Below are 13,350 nucleotides of genomic sequence, written 5' to 3'. Positions count from 1 at the left end.
TAAATAAATAAAATCTTAAAAAAAAATTATGTGACTAAAAAAAAAAATACATGGCCAACCCTGAATTCTATGGGCTATTTATTTTTGTTATGTAAAAGAAAGTCTTTACAACCCTCATCAAACTAATTATTATATTTTAAAACCTGTAACAATGTATTTCTGTTCCCATGATTCCCCAAGTTTGAAAATTTGAGTGTTACAGAGTTCTTGTTCTATTAAATAATTTGAACATATATTTAAATTCAGGTGTCATATTTCAATTTCTTTTTTAAAGGTTTTATTTATTTATTTGAGAGAGAGCACAAGTGATCACAGAGGAAGAGGGAAAAGACTCACTGCTGAGTGGAGAGCCCCATGCGGGGCTGGATCCCAGGACCCTGAAATCGTGACCTGAGCTGAAGGCAGATGCTTAACCGGCTGAGCCACCCAGGTACCCCTCAGTTTATTTTAATTTAAAATATAATGTAGATTATTTTGCCTTTCAATGATAAAAATCAGATTAAACTAATGTTATGCTATTAAGAGTTAATATTTATTTACATTTTGTAGTCTACCAGTTTCCAAAAGTTTCTTGAATTAGGTTAGAGTAAAAATACACACATAGTTATTTAAAAGCCATGTTTGAGAAAAATATTTAAAGACATGGAAAGGTAGTTGTTACATTAAAAATAGTTACATCGTTTCTATAATATTTTCATAGTTTTGTTAGAATAAATACATAACCTGGAAGAACATATACCAAAATTTTAACAGGAGTAATCATCTTCGAGTTGTGGTATTTAAAATTTTTCTTTTCCCTTTCTGCATTTTCAAAAGTATGTACAATGGGGGCTCCTGGGTGGCTCAGTCGGTTAAGTGGCTGCCTTCGGCTCAGGTCATGATCCCAGGGTCCTGGGATCGAGCCCCGCATCGGGCTCCTTGCTCAGCGGGGAGCCTGCTTCTCCCTCTCCCTCTGCCTGCCTCTCTGCCTACTTGTTCTCTCTCTCTATCTCTCTGTCAAATAAATAAATAAAATATTAAAAAAAATTATGTACAATGTATGTCATTACTTTTGCAATCAGAAAAACATAATAAATCTTAAAAACATGCCTGTATACATATAATAGGATAGGTAATGACATTGGAACACAGAGAAAAAGTAAATACATTTTGTTCTCCTGAATAAATGAACATAAAATTTACAAGTTTGTTCACTTCCTGTGGCTCATAAAACAGCTACAAATTGTTCATGCTTAGTGTTTAAATTTACACATACATGTTCAAACACAGATGCAATCTCACGAATGTCTACATTAACACAATAGATTCATGCCCTATGTTTAGGGCAATGAGTTCCTCAAGTTCTCAAAGAAATTATACTGAATATTTTAATATATGACTGGCCATTATATTATACAATAACACCCCATTTAGGCAGTGTTTTAGAGATAATATAGAATTTTAAAAATAACTAGGCTTAATTCTATAAATATCAAGGCTTTTGGTTTAGTTTTTTAGAATGAGAATATTTGTGTAATGCTTGATTGGCTCCCCTTACTTAAATCCTATTTAAATCTCAAATATTGACTTAAACTGTGATGCATTGACACATTGTTGAGTATACTGTGTTATCATTCATTAAAATTGAATGCCTTCAGATTGTTTAGGAAACCCAAAAAGAAAACAAAATCTGGTCTACTCTTTCTAAATGGTCTACCAGCTTTTACTTCTCACTGGCTATTGGGTCCACATATAATACCATGATATGGTTGACTTAATTGTTGGAGTCTACATGTAATTCTGCTTGTCCTGTCATGTAACATTCACAGATTTCATGATAGGCCTTTCAGACTTTTTTTTTAAATTTTATTTTATTATGTTATGTTAATCACCATACATTACATCATTAGTTTTTGATGTAGTGTTCCATGATTCATTGTTTGCGTATAACACCCAGTGCTCCATGCAGTACGTGCCCTCTTTAATACCCATCACCAGGCTAACCCATCCCCCCACAACCCTCCCCTCTAGAAACCTCAGTTTGTTTCTCAGAGTCCATAGTCTCTTATGGTTCGTCTCCCCCTCCAAATACCTCCCCCCTTCATTTTTCCCTTCCTACTATCTTCTTCTTCTTCTTCTTCTTTTTTTTTACATATAATGTATTATTTGTTTCAGAGGTACAGGTCTGTGATTCAACAGTCTTACACAATTCACAGCGCTCACCATAGCGCATACCCTCCCCAGTGTCTATCACCCAGTCACCCCATCCCTTCCACCCCTCACCACTCCAACATCTCTCAGTTTGTTTCCTGAGATTAAGAATTCCTCATATCAGTGAGGTCATATGATACATGTCTTTCTCTGATTGACTTATTTCGCTCAGCATAATACCCTCTAGTTCCATCCACATCGTTGCAAATGGCAAGATTTTTTTTTTTTTTTTTGATGGCTGCATAATAGTCCATTGTATATATATATACCACATCTTCTTTATCCATTCACCTGTTGATGGATATCTTGGCTCTTTGCATAGTTTGGCTATTGTGGACATTGCTGCTATAAACACTGGGGTGCACGTACCCCTTCGGATCACTACATTTCAGACTTTTTTTTTAAAGCAGCTTTTAGTACAGATGAGAGATTGTCAGAGGTCTGACCTGAGATAAGTGGAAGCATTATTGCATTTTTACAGCTACCTTGTTTTAAAGAAACATGACTAAATAACTTGAGAGTAGTGCTTGCTTGTGATCTAAAAACAAATTTTTATATTTTTGCAAGTCTTTATTGCAAACACTTTAGTTGAAATACATGTAGTGAAGTCTTTTATTAGGCGTCATACTTGGCTCTTCTGTGGTAAGGCACTTAACTTCTCTTGTGGAGATAACTGCACCTATCCTGTAAGGTTTTGAGGGAATTAAATGAAATGTAAATGTAAAGTGTTTAACACAGTGCCTGGGGCATAATAAATGTACAATGATTTTTATCTGAGAAAGAGAAACTGAAAGGGTCAGTGTGGCTGGAGAGTGAGGCAGAATGCTGTGCCATTGGAGGAGGAGACGTAGGCAAGGGCCAAGTCAGGCTGTGTTTGGATTTTTGGACTGTGTTCTGGGGTAAGGTAAGAGACACCGAAGGGTTTTAAACAAGGTGTGACATGATCATATTTGCATTTTGAAAAGAACATGCAGGCTGCTGTTTGGAGACTGGAAAACAGAGGAGCCAGGGTACATGGTCTTTTCCTTGGACTGTATGTTTATGAGTTGGACATCTTTCCTTTAAACCAATGTTTTTAAATCCTTCCCATGAGTACACACCTGGAATCTTAGCTTCTTAACTTTTATTTTGACGTAGTCACAGCACACTTGCAAGCCATGCAGCAACTTTATTGTTGTTGCTTTAAGACTTGAGGTAATCTCCACATCCAGCCTGCAGCTCAAACCCACAACCCCAAGATTAAGAATTGCATGCTCCACCGACTGGGCCAGCCAGGCGCCCGTTATTGGTATGCTTTGAACAAACTTGTCAGTGTGGGGCCATCCACATTTGGTAATGGATAGGCAGGATGCCAACAAAGCAGACCGGTCTTTCATGCGGCTCTGCAGTATGATGCATACTACTTTTGATTTCCTTGTTCTGCCCCCCTGGAGTCTCAGGTAATGTCTGCCTTTTGCATGGAAGCTTTGTTTCCCCTCCAGGTTTTATTACTTTAGTCCCCAGGGAAGAAATGACAACTCAGTAACATAGGTGCTATCATTTGTGTATTCCCTACCCATCTTGGATTTTTTCCCTTCTTTGGATTGTCAGAATCCTTAGAAGAGCACTCCACATAGCTAGCAGATTGTTAGAGTTAGCAAGATTGGGACCTATTAACATTCCTGATTCAAACACTTGGTGTCCTGCTGGCATGCATGTGATAACATCTCACTGTTGCCTTTCGTTGCATGCAAGTCCTAACTAATTGATCTGCGTCTCGCTACAGCTGCTATAAACACCTTTGTTTGTTTTAAAGATTTTATTTATTCATTTGAGACCCAGAGATACAGAGAGAGAGAGAGAGAAAGCATGAGCAGGGAGAGAGGCAGAGGGAGAGGGAGAAGCAGGCTCCTCGCTGAGCCAGGAGCCCGGTAACACCTTTGTTTTACCATCTTTTGGTGTGCAGCCTTTGTCTTCTTACAGTTCATGTCAGCTCTGGTCTCTCCCATTCCCTCTTCACTTTATCTAATTAACTTCATTCTATGCTAGGTTGATCATATCCAGGTCATCCTGAATATCTTTCTTCAGGGGTAGACATGTAGAGGGAAGCTGAAATATTAATTGGTGAAATAATGTGGTATGTGAGATTTGCATTTAAATACTCTAGTAAAACTATTCAGCAAAAGTGTGGTAGAACCAAAGATGAAAATGACATGCTAAAAAATGACAGAATGTTGATACTTGTTAAAGTTGGGTGATGGCTATGTTATACTATTCCTTTTGTGTATGTATGGATTTTCCATAGTAAAAAGTGAAAAAGACATGTGGAGAATACTAACTTGCAAACAAGTAGAGATTCTAGACATGTGGGACAGAAGTATTGGAAGCAAGTTCATTAAGGTGGAAAAGAAGGTGTTCTGTGTTTTGTCAATGTATGAGATAGGCCCATCATGTTGCCTTCTCATATATTGCTCTTTTCTGAGGGATTCTTTATGGAGATCACTATCCTTTGTTCAAATAGACCCCACTATCCTGGTTATAGTTGACTGACCCAGGGATGGGGTCTTAAACAAATGCATCTATCTTAAATAGCAGGGTGTCTCAACTTGGGCTCTATTGACATTTTGGACTATATGATTTTTTATGTGGGTTCTGTCCTCAACAGTGAGGATGTTTAGAAGCACTGAGTACCCTCTAGATGCCAGTAGCACTTCCTCCCCTATTTCCAGTAGCGATATCCAAAAATGTCTCCAGACATTGCCAGATGTCCCTGGGGGGCAGAATCGCCCCTTGTGAACCAATGAAATACAGGGATCTGAATTTTTAGTTAGGTTCCATCCTTATGTGTGCTGGCTGACTTGATTTGGGTATTTAGATGCCATAATTTTTCCATGCTGTATTAAAAGCCTGATTGTAAGTATTATAAATGAATAATAACTTAAAGATAGAAGACTTCAGGTCTCCCTACATGTTTGCTGCAATGATATAACTTGTTTTAAGCCCAGGCCCCCTGATTTTTCATCTTTATCATATGCAGTCTTAATTTTTTTTTTTTGTTTACAATGTTCTTAAGATCATTTCACCAACTTTTGCATATTTTACAAACTCTCTAATATATTATTATTTTCATCATTTATAGAATACTATTCTTTTTTTTTGATTTTCAGATACAATTATGTAGGGCTAATTTTTATTTTTAAAACTAATGTAATTTTACAGTGTCTTTGGAAATGTAGCCTTCACATGGATGGGAGAGTCTGGAAATTTATTTGATAAATTTTGTGGTTCTGGGCACAGTGTAAATGAAACATTTTCAGGTGCTACAGTATATAAATAAATGAATGTTTTTCCTGGCTCAGTTTTGTGCCATAACTAGCCAACAATTCTTGTATTAACTTCTTCAACTGAATGGAAGCATACTAGTATATACTTCTGATTTAATAAAATCCTCAAAATAGGTTTTTGTGCTAATATATTTATAACATGCAGGTGTTTGACACAGAAACATAAATTACATGTACATAAAATTGGTTCAGGGAAATACTGAAATGTGCTAGGGAGGATATTAAAATATATATTTGAAAGTTTATTTTATAATTCAGCTTGAATATTTTTTAGAACTGTTAGAGTTCATAGCTCTATTATAAGATACACTTTTGTCTATTGAAGAGTTCTAATCTTGTATGATTTTTATCATTTCTCTATTTTTCTTAAAGTGATTTTATTTAGTCTGTTTGTTTAATTTCTTCTTTTTTTGGAGAACACACAGAGATCTGATTAGTGAAAAATCCATATAATTATTCCCAAGAATCGTATTTATCAGCTTGCTTTATTATGCTTTCCTATAGAAACTTGTGTAGTTTATGGTTATCTTACTCCACAAGAACCACGAACCTGCTGATCTACTTAGAATGACAATCATATTTGTCTGTTATGCTAAAAAATATGTCATATTTTTAAGTGATTTTAGAGAGATGACACTATTAAATGCATTATTTTATTTTATTTTATTATTTTTTTAAGATTTTATTTATTTATTTGAGAGAGAGAGAATGAGAGACAGAGAACATGAGAGGGAGGAGGGTCAGAGGGAGAAGCAGACTCCCCGCGGAGCAGGGAGCCTGATGCGGGACTCAATCCTGGGACTCCAGGATCATGACCTGAGCCGAAGGCAGTTGCTTAACCAACTGAGCCACCCAGGCACCCTAAATGCATTATTTTAAAAGACTATTTATTTATTTTAGAGAGAGAACAGGACGTGGGAGAAGAGAGGGGGAGGGGGAGGGACAAGCAGACTCCATGCTGAGTGGGGCTCAATCCCAGGACATTGAGATCAAGACCTGAGCTAAAATCAAGAGTTGGATGTTTAACCAATTGAGCCACCCAGGCCCCCTTAAATATGTTATTTTTAAAAGATAATTTAATTCAGTGAAGGGTCATTTCTGAAATTTAAGCATCCTAATTTAATTTCCCTCTTAAAAAATGTTTATTAAAAATACGGTTATTGAGTGCTTACTCAATAACACTGTTCTTTTTGATCATTGTTTTATACCCATGACCTGAAATGGATTTTTCAAGTAAGAAAGAGTAAGAAAAAATTGACATGAGGAAAAAGAGGTTTAATAATTAGAGAATTAAATAGGATAAATATAAAATTAATAACATAAATTAAGAAAATTACTGAATATGCATTTATTTTTAGAATAATATCACACAGCCAAATTCCTTGCCTCCTTCATGTTTTTACCTAAATGTCCTCTTCCCAGACACCTACTCTGATCATCCAGTTTGAAATAATTCTCATCCCCACCCACCCTGTACTCCCAATCTTCCCATAGTTTACCCTCTATTTTAATAGCATTAATCTCTTGCTGAAATACATATGTATAATGTTTATTATTAATTGTCTGTCTGTCTCCTGGCCCCATTCCCCCAACTTCCACAAAATATAAGCTCTTAAGGGAGTTTTGCCTGTTCAATATGCTTGTCAGGCAGATGCCTGCTACATAGTAGTTAGTTCAGTGTATTAGGAGGATCTTTAATTATCTGCAATTCTAGCAGTTGGGTCTCTGTTAACTGCCATTTCTGCTATTGTTTTGTTGTTGTTTTATTATCCATTCAAATAACTCTGAAAGATCTTGAAGTATGACCTCATGAAGCAAAAAACACCCAAAACTCGGTTTGGAATGGATTTTAGGGTTTAGTATTTTAATAAAATTATTGTTACTGCAAAATGATAGTAGTTACCACTTTTGACCAAATGCCTATGCCATGTTCTTTACATGTACTTTCTACAGGTCCTCTTGACATCTCTAATGAAGTGGACAGTGTTGCTCCCAGTGTTACTCATAAATGAGGAAAACTCAGAGAGGTTAAGTAATTCTAAATGGCAGAGTTAGAAATTAAACTCAATTAGAAATTAAACTCAAGTCAGCTTGAATTCAAAGTCCATGTGTTTTTTTTTTAAAGCTGACTAATTGAAAGGAGACTTCTCTATTAATAGTATTCTTTAACATATATATATCCTTTAATCAGAAATCCTACTCCATGACCATATTGAATAAAATATTTAGCAAAGTTTACAGTATAATTATTAGATAGCACACAATATTCTTACTTATTTTACTCATTTTTTAAGATACTTGTACTAGGTGTGCCACAGTGAAAAAGCAGACATGGCACCTGCCTTTAAGGAACTTGTAGTCTCCTGGGGAAGACAGATGTATCACTACAGATTCAGAACTCCATCCTATCCCTACCCCTTACCCCATGTTATCATTAAAATAGAAAATATTCTGATAACATCTAGATTTTATTGTGTTTTTCTAGAATATTTGGTTAAATTTTTGTTTTATCAAGAGATACCATCAGGGTTATATGGTCTGATGACCCCCCCAAATCCTTTCTTCTCACATTCTTGAGGCTTCACACACCCTGGATCTATAAGGAAAAGTCCAAACAATAGCAGTTGTTTGTTTTTAATGCTTTCTTTTATTCTATTATGATGAGAGCAAAGTTGTTGTATTATAATCTGTTTCTGAAAATATCAAATTCTGAAACACCAGATTGAACTAAGAACAGACATGCTGATCATTTTTAGGTCATTCACACAGTGGTCTATTCAACCTGTTTGTGATAGTTTATTAATAATTTGATTTTGAATATGTTTAGTTTTCATCAATTCTTTAATTTACCTTCATAAAACCTTTTCAAGGTCAATATTGTCATTTGTACTGGATTTTAACCAAGTCTTATATTGAGATGAGTTCTGAGTAATAGGGAAAATTAATCATGAAATGAAGAATTTAATAAAAAACTCTTGATTTTTCAATCCAATGTAGTATCCCAAGTTGCAGTGTACTAAATGATATACTTAGTTTTAAGATAATTTGGTGTTTCTTTATTTCACAAATATCTCATCTGTTTATTTTTCCTATGAATCAAAGATAAATAGCAGGAAGGAAATCCAAAGCATTCATCATCAGCTTTCGAATAACTTATATCTTTGGCCACTTTTTCTCTTTGTGTTTGCATAAGTGTAATCCTTTCAGAGTTTAATTTGCTTTAGAGATTATGCTTTTTAAAAGGACTTTTAAATAATCTCTTGTTAATGGAATGTAAATCTTAAAACTGGAATATTTTGATAATGTATACTTTGACATCCAATACACAATTCAGATCAGATAGTCTAATAGAGTGTTTTATCTTTGTTCCTTTAGTGTAGCTTAATATTGGAAGCACTTCTAGTTTAATGTTCCTTAAGAACCACATGAAATAGTAAGGAGAAACCCAATAAGGGTCATAAGGGTTTCTTTGCACATGCATCAGGGTTTCCCAACCTGGGAAATTCATGGGTTAAGAAAAAATACAATTAAACATCTCAGTAGTTTTGAGAAGTATTAATTTGAATGCTTAGATCCTGAATTCCCAAATTTCTAGTGCAGAGATCAGAGAGAACTATAGTGTGGAGAATTTAAATAGCTAGTTGGTGTGTTGAGTCTGGCCTACAGAAGTATTTTGTTTGGCCTGCATCGTGTTTTTTAAAAGTGTGAATTAATGGCAGGTGTTTAACAGCTGAGAATTTTCACACAAAAACTCAGATTTCTAACCTCTGGGAAATTAGAATATCTGACATTGTAAGCCTGCTTCCCACAAAGCAACAGTTAGCTGAGTTGAGTGAGGGCACCTTTTGGATCATTTTCCAGTTCGTCGTATTTCCCACCACTCCCTGTTCTCCATGCACAGTGACATATCTTGTCAGTTACCAGTTATCATTGTTCATGTGCTGTCACTTTTTCTTGTATTTGATCTGTAGTGATGAGTTCGCATCCCCTATCATAGAGGGCATGTTTTTTCTGGAAAGTCTTTTCCCAGAACCCTCTTCCCAATCTTCACTTAGGCCCTCTCTTCCCAGTGCCCCTATAGCACCTTGTTTATATCTCCCTTTAGTACATACCATATCTTATGGTAAGTGTTCATTTGATAATTTTCCTTGCTAGGCATGACCTTTTTTAAAATAAGGATCTTATATTATGTTGTTTCCTCAGGGGATTCAATAGTGTCTGGACACTTAAATAGTGCTGAATTTATGCTTGTTTCTTGATAAATGAGGTGGACTTTGTTTCCTAGAAAAGATAGATTCTAGGATACAGCACATTTCCAGGAATAGTTTCATATGAGGCTGTAATATTTGTTATTAAAACCCATTGAGAGGTCTTCTGATGGTTGTTGCTGAGCAAGGCCAGGGCTAGGGGGAGGCATGAGAGTTTCCTAGGGTAAAAGTTTAAGGAGGCACTCCCTTTCAGGGTCAGGCAAGTGCCTCCTTAAATTTTATGCCATAGGAGCTTCTCTTGCCTCCATATTACCAGCACTGTTTCTGAATTTTAGCTTCTAGATTAAAAATAAAATATTTGTTCTCGGGCGCCTGGGTGGCTCAGTTGGTTAAGCGACTGCCTTCAGCTCAGGTCATGATCCTGGAGTCCCAGGATCGAGTCCCGCATCGGGCTCCCTGCTCGGCAGGGAGTCTGCTTCTCCCTCTGACCCTCCCCCCTCTCATGCTCTCTCTATCTCATGCTCTCTCTCAAATAAATAAATAAAATCTTTAAAAAAAAAAATATTTGTTCTCATTGGAAGGGCTATAGAAACAGGAACCTAGATTGTTTTTAAATGAAAAAAATACCACAAGAGAATATATTTTATTATTTTTAAAAATTTATACTCTGGATGCTTTAAAAATTTTCTCTTTGTCATTGGTTTCTAAGCAACTTGATTATGATGTGCTTGGGGATAGTTTCTTCATGTTTCTTTTGCTTGGGGTTTGTTGAGTTTCTTGGATCTTGAAGTTTATAGTTTTCATCACATTTGGAAAAATTCAGACTTTATTTCTTCAAAAATTTTTTTAAAATATTTTATTTATTTATTTGACAGAGAGAGACACAGTGAGAGAGGGAACACAAGCAGGGGGAGTGGGAGAGGAATAAGCAGGCTTCCTGCGGAGCAGGGAGCCCGATGTGGGGCTCGATCCCAGGACCCCGGGATCATGACCTGGGCCGAAGGCAGATGCTTAATGACTGAACCAACCAGGCACCCCTCTTCAAATATTTTTTCTGTCCTCTCTCTTTTCTCTTTAGAAACCCTAATTACACATATATTGGGTTACTTGAAGTTGCCTCACAGCTGATACTCCATTCTTTTTTTTTCAGTCTTTTTCTCTTTGTGTTTCACTTTGGATAGTTTCTATTGCTATGTTTTCAAGTTCACTAATATTTTTTTCTTAGGTATCTAATCTGCTATTAGTCCTAGCCAGTATTTTTTTATTTCAGATAGTTTTTACATCTAGAAACTTGATTTAGGTTTGGCGTGTCTTTTACATCTAAAGATAACATGCTCAATTTTTCCTGTGGTTTCTTTATATATGGAATACAGTGATGGTAGCTGTTTTAATGTCCTTTTTTTCTTAAATCTGTCATCTGTGTCATTTCTGGGTTGCTTTTGATGATTAATTTTTCTCTGCTTATGGCTTGTACTTTTCTGCTTTTTTGCCTGTCTGGTAATTTTTTATTAGATGCCAGCCAGTGTAATTTTAGTCTGTTGGGTGTTGTAAATTTTTGTTCCTAAAATAGTCTTGAGATTTGTCTGTGACTCAGTTAAGTTTCTTATAAATAGTTTCATCTTTTCTGGATGACATGGACATTTAAGATGGTGAATGGAAAGGAAGGAAATACCAGGGAATAAAGTTGTGAGAAGAGAATTATCTTGGAAGCTAAGGGGATAGTTTTAAGAGATGGAGAAAGTATATGGGTCACATGCTGTTTTATTTGATGCAGAGAATATCCTGCAATCTTGTGAGCAGAAATAAGATTATAAAGGGTTGAGGAGTAAGTGAAGGGATGTACTGGGGCAGAGTAGATGATGATTTTTCTTCTTCTCCTCCTCCTCCTCCTTCTTCCAGTCTCTTAGATTCTCTTTTCTCTTCTATTTTTCTCCATTCCTTTAACAAATAGACTAACAACCTTATGATGAAATATACTTTATTTTTAAAACATATACTTTTTTTTTTAATTTATTCATTTGAGACACAGAGATACAGAGAGAGAGAGCATGAGCAGGGGGAGAGGCAGAGAGAGAGGGAGAAGCAGGCTCCCTGCTGATCAGGGTGCCTGATGCGGGACTGGATCCCAAGACCCTGGGATCATGACCTGAGCCGAAGGCAGACACTTAACCATCTGAGCCACCCAGGTGCCCCTAAAACATACTTTTTAAAAAAATTCAGACATTATTGAAATACCTCTACTTTAGGGGGTTATTAGTAACTACCAACCTTTGTTTAATTGGGTATATTTTTAGAGATTGGAAGAATCTATATACCTTTAGCTTTAGGTATCAAACTATAAAGGAAAATCCTGAGTAAATTTGTCATTGTTACTGTGTGCAGAGTTTCCTAGTTCAAGTCTGAAACAGCAGCTTTGGTTCCTTTCCATGTAACACATTATTCTAATTTCATATATAGCATCAGCCTTCACTGTTAGTGGTAAAAGAGGGGTTGGTGACAGCCATAGAAGACCAAAGCATTCCTTTATAGATTTCTTCAATAAAAAATATAAAAACTTTTTAAATAATAGATATGCTAGAATTAATAAAAGTGGAATTTCAAAAATTCTAGGGTAATTCATCAGATAGTGCTTTCTTTTGGTAAGGAAACAATAAACAAGATTTGAGCATGGTCTTGAGCATGGTGTAACCACATATTGTGTAGTTTATTGAGAATGTGTTTATAATAAATAAGTTGTGAAATTAGATCTAAGGAAATAGATTCACTAGTGTTAGAAATAGTTTTGAAAGCATCATTAATGAGTTTGGCTTCTGCCTTTCTTCTATTACTTATCAACCTGTGATCTTAAGCAAGTTACTTAAATTCTCTTGGGGAATCTGGGTGGCTCAGTTGGTTAAGCATTTGACTCTTGATCTTGGCATGATCTCTGGATCATGAGATTGAGCCCTGCATCATGCTCTGCTCAGCCATGGAGTCTGCTCGTCCCTCTCTGTCCCTCTGTGCTCCTCCCCCCACTTCTCTCTCTCTTTCTATATCATTTTTTTAAAGATTTTATTTATTTATTTGAGAGAGAGAGAATGAGAAACAGATAGCAAGAGAGCGAAGAGGGTCAGAGGAAGAAGCAGACCGCCCGCTGAGCAGGGAGCCAGTTGTGGGACTCGATCCCGGGACTCCAGGATCATGACCTGAGCCGAAGGCAGTTGCTTAACCAACTGAGCCACCCAGGCGCCCTCTCTCTCTTTCTAAATAAATAAATAAATAAATAAATAAATAAATAAATAAATAAAATCTTAAAAAAAATTCTCTGATCTTCACTTTCCTTACTTGTAAATTATAGTAAATTTTGACCTTGAAGTTCATAGCCTGGTCTTGCAGAGCAAATGATAAAAGTGTGACATATCTTGAAGTACTAGATGTAGTTGTGGTATTTCAAGCCATTAAAAATCATCTGTCATTACTGAAACTCATTGGGTTCTAATTGTTTTATTAACTTATTTTATCCTGAATAACATCCAGTTGCTGAGTTTCTCCCCTAAAAGTACAGAACAGGGTTATTTTAAGATAACAATTCTACTTGGAGAAACTATGGGCACTGCAGAGCTGTTCTGTATGTGACATTATTGAGGAAT

Source organism: Leptonychotes weddellii, chromosome 7, assembly GCF_054177405.1.
Source record: "Leptonychotes weddellii isolate Sample4059 chromosome 7, ASM5417740v2, whole genome shotgun sequence".
Classification (NCBI taxonomy): domain Eukaryota; kingdom Metazoa; phylum Chordata; class Mammalia; order Carnivora; family Phocidae; genus Leptonychotes; species Leptonychotes weddellii.
The sequence above is the reverse complement of the archived record's forward strand: the minus strand, read 5'-3'. Positions refer to the sequence as shown.